This window comes from Giraffa tippelskirchi, chromosome 2, assembly GCF_054371585.1.
Source record: "Giraffa tippelskirchi isolate mGirTip1 chromosome 2, T2T-mGirTip1v1.2.pri, whole genome shotgun sequence".
NCBI lineage: Eukaryota > Metazoa > Chordata > Mammalia > Artiodactyla > Giraffidae > Giraffa > Giraffa tippelskirchi.
The window spans coordinates 53,936,586-53,949,967 of NC_137276.1; the positions used below are offsets into that span (position 1 = coordinate 53,936,586).

General features: G+C 44.6%; 1 non-coding gene across 1 annotated transcript; it reads right to left on the reverse strand.

Annotated features, from left to right (window-relative positions):
* Positions 1-6,501: 6,501 nt before the first annotated feature.
* Positions 6,502-6,574, reverse strand: TRNAG-UCC (transfer RNA glycine (anticodon UCC)). The gene has a single exon. It is a non-coding gene; the product is annotated as a tRNA-Gly (tRNA).
* Between the last annotated feature and the right edge of the window lie 6,808 nt (positions 6,575-13,382).

Here is a 13,382-nt window from a genome sequence, read left to right on the forward strand (position 1 = left end):
GCTCTATTTTTCCTTCACTAATTGTCATGACTAGGCTGCTAGCTTCTTCAGCTTCAAATCTGTGATACAGGAGGCAAAAAGAAAACCCAGGGAGGGCTTCCCTGGTGGTTCAGTGGTAAAGAATCTGCCTGCCAATCAGTGCAGGAGACATGGGTTCTATCCCTGATCCAGGAAGACTCCACATGCCGCAGAGCAACTAAGCCCATGCACCACAACTATTGAGCCTGTGTCCTAAAGCCCGGGAACTGCAAATACTGAAGCCTGTATGCCCTACAGTCCACGCTCGGCAACAAGAGAAGCCACCGAAATGAGAAGCCTGTGTACTGTAACTAGAGACTAGCCCCTGCTCACAGCAACTAGAGGAAAGGCCGCGCAGCAGCAAAGACCCAGAGCAGTCACACACACACACACACACACACACACACACACACACACACACACACACACAAGACCCAATCATGCACCCTCATTTCCTCCATATTTAAAAAAAAAAGAAAGAAAACCCAGGGAACTTACAGCTGTGTCATTTCTTGGTCTTGAGGTCTCTAAGCAGTCTTCCTTCTCTTCATCTTTTTGCTGATTTCTCTCGTTTGTTTTATACATAGTGTCTGGGGTTTTTAGTTATACTTGGCAAGAAGAACAAGGAATCGTATGTCTATTTCAATTTCCTGGAAACAAGAATTCTCTCATGGGTTTTGGGTTTTATTTTTTTGTCACTTCTCATGGTTTTAATTTTCATTTCCATGATGCCTGATGATGTTAAACATCTTTTCATGTGCTTATTTGTAATCCTCTTTGGTAAAATTCAACATTTATTTTAAATCTTCTTCATTCTTATCATTTTTCCCAATCTTTTGACCTTCTTACTTCCTCCCTTGCTAATAGCAGATTTCCTCTTTCACAAAGAAAATTGAAGTCATCCAATGGGAGCTTCCTTATAAATGTTGCCAGTGTACCCACAAACACATCCAAGGCTTCCTTCACATTTAAGTTTGCTCAAGTCTCATCTTTATTTTTTAAAAATATTTATTTTATTTATTTGGCTGCTTCAGATCTTCGTTGCATCATGTGGGTCTTTCAAGGGGCACACAGGCTTGGTGCTTGCAGAGTGCAGGCTTAGTTGCTCTACAACAAGTGGGACCTTAATTTCCCTACCAGAATCCAACCTGTGTCTCCTACATTGAATGGCACATTCCTAACCACTGGACCACTAGAGAATTCCCAAATCTTAATCTTCTTAAACAAGAGTTCACAGAACTCCCTCTCTCCTCCACACTACCTTATTTCTCTTTTTTTACCTCACAGTCAAAATTCTTGAAATAATCTCCTATATTTCCAGTCTGGCTTCCATTTTCCCTTCACTGGGACAGTTTTTAATCAGGTCATTGATCGCTATCATGTCACAAAATCCAACACACGTTTTTCCATCCTTACTTGACTTCACACATTCCTTCCTAACACACTCACTTCACTCTACTTCTGGACACTCCCACTCCAGATTCTTTTCTCCCTGTTACTCTGGATATTCATTCTGTCTCCTTTTAAGACTTTTCCTCCTCTATCAGGCTACTAAATATCTTGGAGTTCCTGAAGGCTCAGTTGAGGCTCTTTCCTCTTCTCTATGTATAACCGTTTCCTGGGAAATCTCATCTAGGACTGCAGCTCAAATTATCAATTCTGTAGGTAAAGTTTTACACATCTGCATCCTTATCCTGACATCTCTGAGTTCCAAATCCTTATATTTAATCACCCTCTCTTCATCTCCGCTTAGCCTCACATAGACATTTCACCACAACAATCTGAGGCCAAGTGTACAATCTTCATCTGAAAACCCATCCACCCTCCAGTTCTTTTCTCCACTTGCATTGCCCTCATTACAGTCCAAGTTTCCAACATTTTTTCCCTGGATGTCCATGCTAAGTCACTTCAGTCATGTCCAACTCTGTGCAACCCCATAGACGGCAGCCCACCAGGCTCCCCCGTCCCTGGGATTCTCCAGGCAAGAATACTGGAGTGGGTTGCCATTTCCTTCTCCAATGCACGAAAGTGAAAAGTGAAAGTAAAGTCGCTCAGTCGTGTCCGACTCTTCGCGACCCCATGGACTGCAGCCCACCAGGCTCCTCCATCCATGGGATTTTCCAGGCAAGAGTACTGGAGTGGGGTGCCATTGCCTTCTCCATGGATGTCCATAAATAGGCTTTAACTGATCCCCTGCATCCACTCTTCCTAACAAAAACTCTTCTCTGTGGCAGAATGTCAAACTATAAATTGTATCATATTGACCTATGCTTAACCCCCTTCTATGCTTTCCTGCCGGAGTCTAGCTCCAGCAGGTCCAGGGGTTCCCTCAGGATGGACGGCGTGGGTGATGCGAATGAGAAGACACAGCGAGTCTCGGTGTTTTCAAGTGTCTCCTGACTTTATTGTTTTTAAGACAGCTTTTATATTTTTAGTGGTACATAGAAACAAATATAAAGTATAGAGTCATACCAAATCAGCTTAATGGGTCAACAGTGTTGACCTTTACCGACATCGTTTGCATATCTTAGTTCATTTTGTTTACATCATCTCCTGGCCCTGGGGGCCTGCTAACATCTTGTGACTCTCCTATTGATAGGGGTTGATCAGTCAGAACACTTTTGTATCAGGCACAGCAGGAAAGAATTCATCAATGGAAAGTTTTAAGGTAAAACCTGTTTTCAGTAATCTATCCTACCCCTTGAGCTTAACAGAAAAGAATGTGGTTCCATAAAGTCATAGAACAGCAAGCTGAAGGTCAGCTCTAAGTAAGAATCATCAGTTAAATCAACAATTGTCTTATTATTTGTATTAAAGCTAAACTCCTATTTATATAAATCTCTAACTATTATGCTTTCATTATATAGGCTAAATACGTTAAGAGTAAAAACATAGTGAGTAAATATAGACTAAGTAACAGTTTCATAAAGCAATATTTCTTATATTTCCTAACAAGCCTTTTTTCCTGCGAAGGGTTTTGTGCCCATAGGGGCTTTTTGTGCAGAGGCTCTCAATGCTGTTTTATTATTAAGGAGCAGTTATGCACATTAGCTCTAAAGACACAGGTATATTTATTAAACAAACCAATATGCCAGCAAGAGGAATTTGGATTAGTATACTCTATATCCTAGATAATTTTATTAGGGTGTTACCATTCAGGGGCCTTGTCAACTGAGGTTTCAGATTGATCTATTTTAGAAGAGAATCAGGAAAAGGCCTTTTGTCTAAGTCACAGAAAATAAGAACAGGTTTATTGTAGCAAACATCAGAAAGACAGATACCATCTTTAAGGTGAGTGCTGAGGCAGCCTTCCGAGAATCCCTGAGGCCTGAGAAGCCGTGCTCAATCATTCCTCTTTCTCATGACTCTGTCATGGGTGGGATCTCGTGAGCTGGCTCCTGGCACTTTCCAATTAGCGTGAAGTCCAAAATCTGTAAACAGACCTGTGTGGTCTGATCAGTGCGTCCTGCCTCAGCTTACAGGATTTCTTTCTTTCCATTTGTTATTTCAACCCTAATGGCCTTAGAGCAATGGCTCCTTTCACATCTCAAAAACACTCCAGTTAAAATAGTATGACTTTCTCAAATCTCAATGATATCAAGATCCAGAGAATGGTGCGGGGCAGGGAGGGGCATGGCAAGAGGGCAATTCCTGTTCTAAAGATGAATGCTCCTTCCTCCAGGACCTAGAGTTAGGACTTTGTTCCTCCCAGCCCATCTCCAAATCTATGCTCCTTCCATGGTACCCCTTGGATGCTTCCACCACTATTTGTTGTTCTGAACCCATTCTGATCAATAACACAACCCAATGGATCCTGGCATTGGGCTATGGTTTCCTTATCAGCATTGCTTTTATAGCATGTGACTCTGGTACAAGCACAGTGTGTTGCAAAACCATGCTACAAGTCACAGGATAATGCCCCTTGCACCCTGACACTCAGCCCCTAGCACATCTCTTCCTTTACATCCCCATGGACTGACTCTCCCCCACCCTAGCCCAGCTTTAAACATGGGGAAGATGTGAAAATTCTCATGCAAGATGTCTATTAAAGGACTTCCCTGGCAGCCCAGTGGTTAACACTGTACTTCCACTGTAGAGGGCCCAAGTTTCATCCTTGGTAGGGAAGATCCTTCACGCCATGTGGTGTGGCAAAAAAAAAAAAAAAAAAGATGTCTATTAAATAATGATTTTAAAAAGATTGCAAAAAATATATTTGGATGTAGAAGAAATTTCCACTGAAGAAAGGATGAACAGGTAGAGCTTGGAGAATTTTGTCAAGGTGACGGAAAGCCTTTACAGAGGAAAGGAAGGCACTAGGAAGGACCATCAGCATGAACTGGGACCTCAGTGCTCTAGCGAGGCGTTGCTTTGAACATGATTGCAAGCCAACTATATTTCAGAGACTTGAGAGGGAATAGAAAGGGAACTTATTTCACCTCCTCAGGGAAGCCTTCCTGGATCTCCCTGTACCTTTTAACTTTTCTCTGAGCTCCTGTAGCTCTTTTAATGTACATACTTTAAAACTTCCCTGGTGACTTCCTTGGTGACTTCTCTGGTGGCTCAGATGGTAAAGCATCTGCCTACAATGTGGGAGACCTGGGTTCAATCCCTGGGTTGGGAAGATCTCCTGGAGAAGGAAATGACAACCCACTCCAGTATTCTTGCCTGGAAAATCCCATGGACAGAGGAGCCTGGTAGGCTACAATCCATGGGGTCACAAAGAGACACTGAGCAACTTCACTTCACTTCACTCTAAAACTGAGCTATATGGTGAGATATATTGTTCCATCCTTCCTGCTGACACCCCATAGCATTTTTAATCAACTTCATCTAAAGCACTTGTAACAAATAATAATGTATGACTTTATTTTCCTGCTAGACTGTGAACACCTAGAAGGAAAGGATTATGTCTTATTCATCTCCTTATCTCCACCTCCAGAATGAAGCCAGGAGCTTGGTAAATAGCAAGCTGTTATTGAGGGAATGAGTGACTGAATTCCAAAGAAGATAACCATTTTTTTTTTTTTTTTTTGGCTGTTTCACGTGATATGCAGGATATTAGTTTCCCCATCAGGGATGGAGCCAGCACTCTCTGCATTGGAAGAGCTGAGTCTTAACCACTGGATCACCAGGGAAGTCCCAAGAAGGTAACCATTGAGGATAAGTTTGTGTGTTTTCTTGTGATTGTCTGGTTTTATTCCTTAATTCCAGAGAATCTTAGAAAAACTATTTGTATCTAGATAGTTCCGGCGGCTTCTCTCCCAATTGTGTCACTTATTAAAAGTGTCCTAAGGCAGTTTTTATAATCATTTAGAGCCTCCGTTTTCTCATATATGTGATGTGGATAGTAATACCTGAGATCATAATATTATGATCGTAGTGTGGCTCAGAGGATTGCATGAGATGACACACAGCACGGTGTCAGGCAATGCTGCTCATAATTATCAGGGTTTATTCTTCTTGCCTTTTCTAACTCCAGGGAGCTCTTTAATCATTTCCTGTTTAACTTAAGCAAGGATTGGGCCAATGTACCTGCCAACAGAAACTGATGAATTATAGTGTCTTTAGCTCTCTGATGCCGGAGCTTCTACAAAGGCTTTCTCTGAAACCCAGGCAGGCAGAACAACCAAGGTGCTCCATCTGTGGGGCTCATGCCCTGACAGGGCTATGAACAGAGAGCACCTGCTGCCTCATGGGGCTGCCAGCTGTGAAGACAGGGGCTGTGAGGCTGTATTCTTGGGCACAGGGGGCTTTAAAGCTGGGGGCAGGTGGGCAGCTCCAGGACTTATGTAGAAAGGGAAGCAACACACTGTCTCCCAGAATGCAAAAAGAGAGTCATCAGAACTTCCAGGATGATGGTTCTCAGAGAAGAGGACTGGGACAAGCTATGCTGGGATCTCTCTGATTTATTTACATCCTGGTATGGCTTTTCTCCAAAAACAGACAAACAAATACTTTCATTTTTTTAAACTTTGAAAACAAGTTATAAAATCCAAGTCCCTTATTAGATGAAAATACAGGCCAGAAAAATTCAGTGACCCACCCAAGGTCAGACAGAAAGGGAGCAGCAAAGCTGGAATTCCAGGGTTGGTGTTGTTTTGACTGGGAGCCCAGGGTTCTTTCCACCTTACCTGTTGCCACCCTGTTAAGTCACCACTGAAAAAAACATCTGAGTATGTGCTGTCTTGAGTCATGGACATATTCTCCAAGAATAATTTATCTGGTACTTGGATCTGCAGGGTTTGGAGGCTTAATTTAGAATCAAGAGGAAGGGGTTCGTGCAGGCTCTGGTGTCATCAGTTAACCTGTGTGAATCTCAGTTTTTCACAAAAAAGGGGGCTCCACATCCCCTTCCTGCTTTCCTCTTTTGTTTGTTCTAAGAATCACAGAAAGAAAAGACTTAAAAAAGAGATTTGGATTTTGTCTTTTTTTTTGTATGTTTGTGATTTTTCTGGCCACGTCATGTAGTATGTGGGATCTTAGTTCCCTGACCAGGGATTGAACCTGCGTCCCCTGTAGTGGAAGTACAGAGTCTTAACCACTGAACCACCAGGGAAGTCCCGAAAGAGGTTTTTAATTCTAAATTTTCCCAATCCACATATTCACTAAGATCCTCCACTTAGTCCCCTAGTAGCAGAATACTAATACTGATGGCTTCAGTTGGTCTGGAGAATCACTGGCCCTAAATCTTGCATCAGAATCCTAGGGCACTCCTATCACCATGCTAATTCCTGGGCTGTCAGAGAGACTGTGCCAAGACTGGGAATTGGTCACTCTGTCCCACACCTAGAGGATGTCATGCGATGTGGGTGACTCCACCCAGGACAACTCCCTTTAGCTCCTACTCATGTTTCCAAATGCTCACTGGACTCAGATACCTGAGTCTCTAAGAGAAATCTGTTTATTCCCCTCCAAACCTGTGTATCTTCCCCCATCTTGGATATCACACCCCCAAAATACTTGGGAGTCATCTTTACGTTCTCCCATGTCTTCAAATCTCATATAGTTCCCACAACAGAAACTGTAATCTCCTCAACATCCATGCTGTTCTCCCCTACGACGTAGCACCTATGTCATTTGGGTAGGACAGACCACACCTATACCGTCACTGATCCAAGACAACTAAGATAATTTAATTCCATTTCACATGGTGATTCTTTCCAGTAACTTCATCAAAGTGAATCAGTCCACTGGCAGTGGAGGTATAGTAGGAGTATTAAGCCAACTATCTGATCCATGCTCTTGGCAATAAGGATTGGTTTAAATATGGGTCAGTCAATCCCAAGATCAAGATTTTTGTTTCACGGTTGTCACAAATTATGCTTGTTCCTCCTCCATGCAAATGGAGCCATCCTGCAAGCATGCATATAACTTGCTCTTGAAGGCCTCTTGCAACTATGTATGAAGTCAGCTTAAGAATAAACCAACACATAAAGAGCTGTGGAGAGACTGAAAATGATAGAAACATAAGGTTAGAGCCTCCATCAAAGTTGCCCTGAAGCCTATCTTCATCACACTTTCTATTTGTGTGAGTCTCTAAATTGACCTTATATTCTGAAGAAAAGTTGGCTAACATTGTGTTTTCTGTTTCCTGAAATCAAAAGCATCCAAACTGAATAACTTATTCAACCTACCAGCAAGTCCTGTTCCATCTGCTTCCAAAACTATGTACTATATTTGTTTGCTTCTCACCAGTACCACCACCACCACCATCATCACCATTCCATGTTAAGGCAAGAGTGGCTCCAGCCTGAACTAATGCAACAACCCTATTTTACTTTCCTACCCCCACCCTTGGCCCCTGCACGGTAGCCTCTACACAGCAGTCAGTTCGACCAGTTAGAATTAGAAATCAGATCTTGTCACCCCCCTGATTAAAACCTTTCAAAGACTTTCATTTGCTCTTAAAATAGCCTACTCACCCCTTCTTCCCCATCCTGCAGCCCTGCTGAACGTGGCCCCTGAATCTCCTCTTGCTTCTCCTGACTTCATCTGTTCCAGCATCATGAACCTTTATGTTCCTTGAACAGCCAAGCCCATTCCCACTTGCTGTTCCCTCTGCCTGGACTGCTTTCCCCCTGCTCTCCACCTGACTGCCTCATTCTCATCCTTTAAATCTCAGCTTAAATATCACCACCTTGGTGCTGTCTTTCCTCACCACCTCTTCTAGTCACTTTCTCTCTTATCTTCTTGCTTAGCACGGTTCATAATGATCTATTTTATACAGTTGTTTACTGTCTTAGAATGTAAACCGCTCATGAGGACCTTGACTTGTCTTGTTTAAATGGTATCCTGATATAATTAGGATAAATAAATATTTGTTGAACCAACACCAAGGAGTTGCTCAACAACGTGAAATCCTGCAGGGAGGTGTTCCCAGAGAGTCACCCAGTGATGGGTTGGGGTACAGCACGGCGATCAGCAGATGTCCATAGCCTGATGACACACCTTGAAACTTTGGTATGAATTGTCTGGCAGGCAAGGGAGGCTGAATGAACAGCCTGGTCAGCTACTGGGAAAGGAAAGCCAGGCATTGGGACTAGGGATCATAGTGTGCTGCCCTGGGCAAATACACCACAGCTTCAACAGCATCGGCTTCACTCAGGAGTTTGTTAGAAATGTAGAATCAGCCCCACCTCAGACTTACTGAATCAGAATGTGCCCTTAACAATGGTTCGTGTGCACCTTACGGCTTCAGAAGTCCAGCTCTCTACCAGCTGGCATCTGAACTGCCAGCTCTGATACCCCAGAATCCCTGGACTGGGACTCAGAAGCCAGGCTTCCCCACGTACTATATGGCCTTAAGCAGTATGTTTAACCTCTTTATGACTTTGTCTCTCCATTGATTATAAGACCTGACCCTATTCTCTTGTAAATGATATCATGGTGATAAAACGAAAAGTCTTATTTAGGCTGAAACGCTGCTGCTGGGTTCATGATCTTTGGGATTTGGGGATTAATACAAGAAAGATGAGAGCAAGCCATAGGGTAAGATGGGGGTGAGTAACAAAGAAATAGACGTCTAGAGAGAAAAGTATATGCATATGTGTATGGAGATACATATATGTGTGCGTATATATATAATATATTCATATAAAACAGCAAAGAATGGCCTCAGAGCTGACTCAGAGTAAATCTCAGCTAAATCACTCTTCATAAAATGAGTGTCTATAACCCCCACCCCCACCCCTAATCAATGGTTCTTAATCCTGGCTGCACAACAGAATCATCTGGGAGCTTTTAAAAGCCTCAAGCCCAGCCAGCCCTTCAGACCAATTACATCAGAGTCTCCACGGGAGGAAACCAGACATCACTGTCTGTAAAGCTCCACTGTGCTTCTCAAGCTTTAAGATGTACACAGAGGTCCTGGGGGTTATTTCAAAAGCATATTTGGATTCGAGAGGTCTGGGGTGGGCCCTGGGAACCCGCATTTCTAACAAGCATTCAGATGTTTCTGGTCCAGGGACCACTTCAAATTGCCGGGTCTCAAGATGGCTCAATGGTGCCAATGAGTTTGAGGATATGGTGGGGGAACTAAATAAAGTTGTAAAGGTGACACATGTTGCATATAACCATCACTCAATCATAATTCTCCTGTACACCTCTTTCTTTTTTTTCGTATGCCCCCTTCTTGAGTAATAGTAAACATCAGGGAGTCATTGATAAGGTGGGACTCTAATATTTATTGAACACCCACTACATACTATGTGCTTTAAAATATGCCACCCCAACAAGGTCAGTTTGGTGGGAGCAGAACAAAGTCAGAGATAAGGAACTTGCTCAACCTTGGTCACACATTGAATAAAAGGCCCATCCTGGATTCATGCCAGGTCTTTCTGATACCCACACCTAAGTGCTTTCTAAGCTGCCATGCTGCCTCTCACCTAGACAGAGAAGGACTTGCAGGTGTCTTGACAGCTGCAAAAGGAAGGGCAGCTGGATGGAGGAGGCCTCGCAGGGAGACAATGGAGGCCACTGTGGCAGCAGCTGCAGGGAGCGGGGGAGGGAACAGGTGTGCGGTGTCCCGGCCAGTTCAGCTCAGTTCAGTTCAGTCGGTCAGTCGTGTCTGACGGTGACCCCATGGACTGCAGTACGCCAGGCTTTCCCGTCCTTCGCCAACTCCCGGAGCTTGCTCAGACTCATGTCCATCAAGTCGGTGATGCTATCCAACCACTCATCCTCCCGCCTTCAATCTTTCCCAGCATCAGGGTCTTTTCCAATGAGTCCGTTCTTCACATCAGGTGGCCAAAGTATTGGGGTTTCAGCTTCAACATCAGTCCTTCCAATGAATATTCAGAGCTGATTTCCTTTAGGTAATCAGGGAGCAAGTCCTAAGAGAGGAGCAGCAAGTTACTTCAACCAAGAGGACAGGGAAGACTTAAGGAGTGTGGTTTTGGCCTTCACTCGCGGCTTTTCCAGAGCCCTTTCCCATCACCCAGTGCCACTTATGGCACCTTGGCTGAGGCTCGAGCTGCTTCTCTGTGTACAGTCCTTGTAATGACTGTAGTTTACAGTGTGTTTCCACATGTAATACCGGCATAAGGTATATCACCTCCGCTTTCTAGACAAGCAATCCAAGTAAGAAAAATTCAGGCACTGCCCCAACTTCTCAATTTAGAGGCAGAAGCCAGACCGGACCTCCTAACCTCATCCCATGCAAGGAAAGACCTGGAAAGTTGACATCTGGCTGCACTGTCAATGACTGTTCTGTAGGCAGAGAAAAGGGGAGCTGGCTAGTGCCCTCTGGGAGTCCTGTGGACAGTGGGCATGCAATTCTGTGCCCTTCAAGGAGAGATGTGGAATCATAACATTACTTGGAGGAGAAAGCAAGTAGGCATCACGCTTCTATAACAAGAGCAGAAAAGAAAGCCTGTCTGGGATCCTGCAGAAATCAATGATTCACCCAAGTGGCCTTGTGAGACACCTCCCGGCTCTTCAAGAGACATCTCCCAGGTTGAATTAATCGATCATTGAGTTAGCACTGCCACCCTGTGGTAGAAACTAGGCACTTCATCATCCTTATCTTTGAGGTAAGGACTTCCGCCTATCACAAGGCTCTCCCGTCCTCACCCCCCTTTTCTCCTCGTTTAAACTTATGACAGGACAAATACTAATGATATTTACTGAGATGGGAAAAACAATTCAGGAGACAGTGGGAGAGTGAGCTTGTATTTGAAAAAATTGTACTAGGACTATCTCTAACAGGGAAAACAGCAGAAATCCTTTCAATTTTGTGGCAAGGGGAAAGATGTAAATAAATTAGGCCAACTATCTAGCTGTTAAATTTATCCATGTGGAAAATTTGCAAAAGCCCTTTAGGAGAAAATATAGACATAGTTTAGGCCATAAGTAATTTGTGGCCTTTCTTTTTTGCTAATCAATCAGGTACGAAGTCCTTCTCTCCCCAGGAAACTTGTTCATTGGGGGATATTGGGGAGGAGGCCAGAGATTATATATTCCTTTAACTCAGAAACAACTTGCTACTGTATTTGTAACTTTAATTCAAGTCCATTTGTCAATAGGCAGAGTCATCTTTCCCAGCAAGAAGATGGGGTGAGATGGGGGCATGTTATTCCACTGTACTTATATTTATTTTTTTAAAAAATTTTATTGGAGTATAATTGCTTCGCAATGTTATGTTAATTTCTAATGCACAGCAAGGTGAATCGGCTCTATGTATACATATATTCCCTGTTTTTTTTTAATTCCTTCCCATTTAGATCACAGGGAGAGCACTGAGTAGAGGTCCTTGTGCTATACAGTGTGTTCTTACTAGTTATCTATTTTATGCCTAGTATCGATAGTGTTTGTATGTCAATCCCAATCTCCTAATTTATACTTCTTTTAAAAACAGCTTAAATAACCTCTGGAATCAATGGATCTTAAAATGGTCACTGTTAGGACATAAATTCTGTGGGTTTTAAGTTGGGCTTTATATAATCCCAGGTGTGGCACCTAAAGGTGACGAGGCTCCCTAAATCCAGCTCATGGGTGAGATGCAGGCGTGTGGGTGGACTTGGGGCTTCTGAATTGATAGTTTCAGGTGGGGCTCTGGTCATTCCCCACCAGATGCTGACAGTCCCTTGCATCTCCGGCTGACCCAGCTCAGCGTGGAGATGTCCCAAGCCCACCACCCCAGCTCTGGACAGATACAACTTGTGGACATAGGGCTCAAGGTGATGTCTTCCTTGGCCACGCCCATTCAACCTGCCTTCCTGCCCTCCTCTCTGAGCACAGGCAGGGGTGTGATCTGCTTAGGGACATGGGCCACTCTTGCTGGAGTCTTCAGCCCCCCTTACCTTCCAGCCCTTCTCTCTTGGAGTCTGGGGCACATCTCCCCTCTCTTCTCATTGTGTCCCCTCATCCCTCCCTAGGGACTTTGTGCTTCTAAGATCCATGGGCTGTGGGGGCAGTGTCAGCATCTCTGGGCCCCAGAATCCATTGCTTTCCTGCGTTTTCAGTCTGTATGTGAACCTGGCTCAAGCTCCAGGGTTTCCCCACCCTGGCTCCACTCCAGGGCCAAGGCAAGAACCCTGCCGTGGGTGCTGGAGTGAGGCCAACTGGTATCTTGTCTCCCAGTGCCTGGAAACAGTGCTGCACAAAGACTTGTCCTCTCCCCACCCAACAAGGTTCTACAAAATGACTGAACCAGCCTCTGTTTTGTGCAGACTTCTGGTCTGGTGTTTCTGTGGCCTGATTTTCTACATCTGCAAAACCAAGAGGCAGGTTCTGGTCTGCAGGGTTCTCAGATGCTGTTCTCATGACCTTCCCCCACCCCCACCCCTGGGACTTGGCACCTCCTTCCCCAGCTCCACCAGATTGGCTCTCAGACTCCCTGCCTAGGTGGTGCCTGGGGCAGCTGCCCCTCCACTGTCAGACCTTCTGCAGCACCCTCAACCATCCTCCACCCATCTCCACTTCCCCCTAGAACCACAGGTGCCACCCAGGCCTGTGTACTTGCTATGCCTTGTCCCTGAGGGGCTGAGCCCATGGGAGGTGCAGAGGTGCATCCAAGGGTGGGGCCCCAGCATGAGTGTCTCAGACTCAGATGCCACGGGCTCCGAAGGGAACACACAAGCTGCAGCTGATGGGAGAGCACATGCCCCGGGCAGAGGGCAGAGCCACTCTGTGCCTCAAACTGTCACCATGGAGCCTCCTCCAGGCTGGTGGGGCCTCACCTTCAGATGTCTGGAGTTCTAAACAAATTGTCCTGATTTTTTTAATGTTGGCAACTAAGCAACGTGCAGCCAGCTGTCTTAACTGGAGGGTGGTGATGGCGACTGTTGATGAGCACTTCATATGTGCACTTCATTCCTGTCATCATGCCTCACAAATTGGAAATACAAACCCAAGAAGTGTAAGTC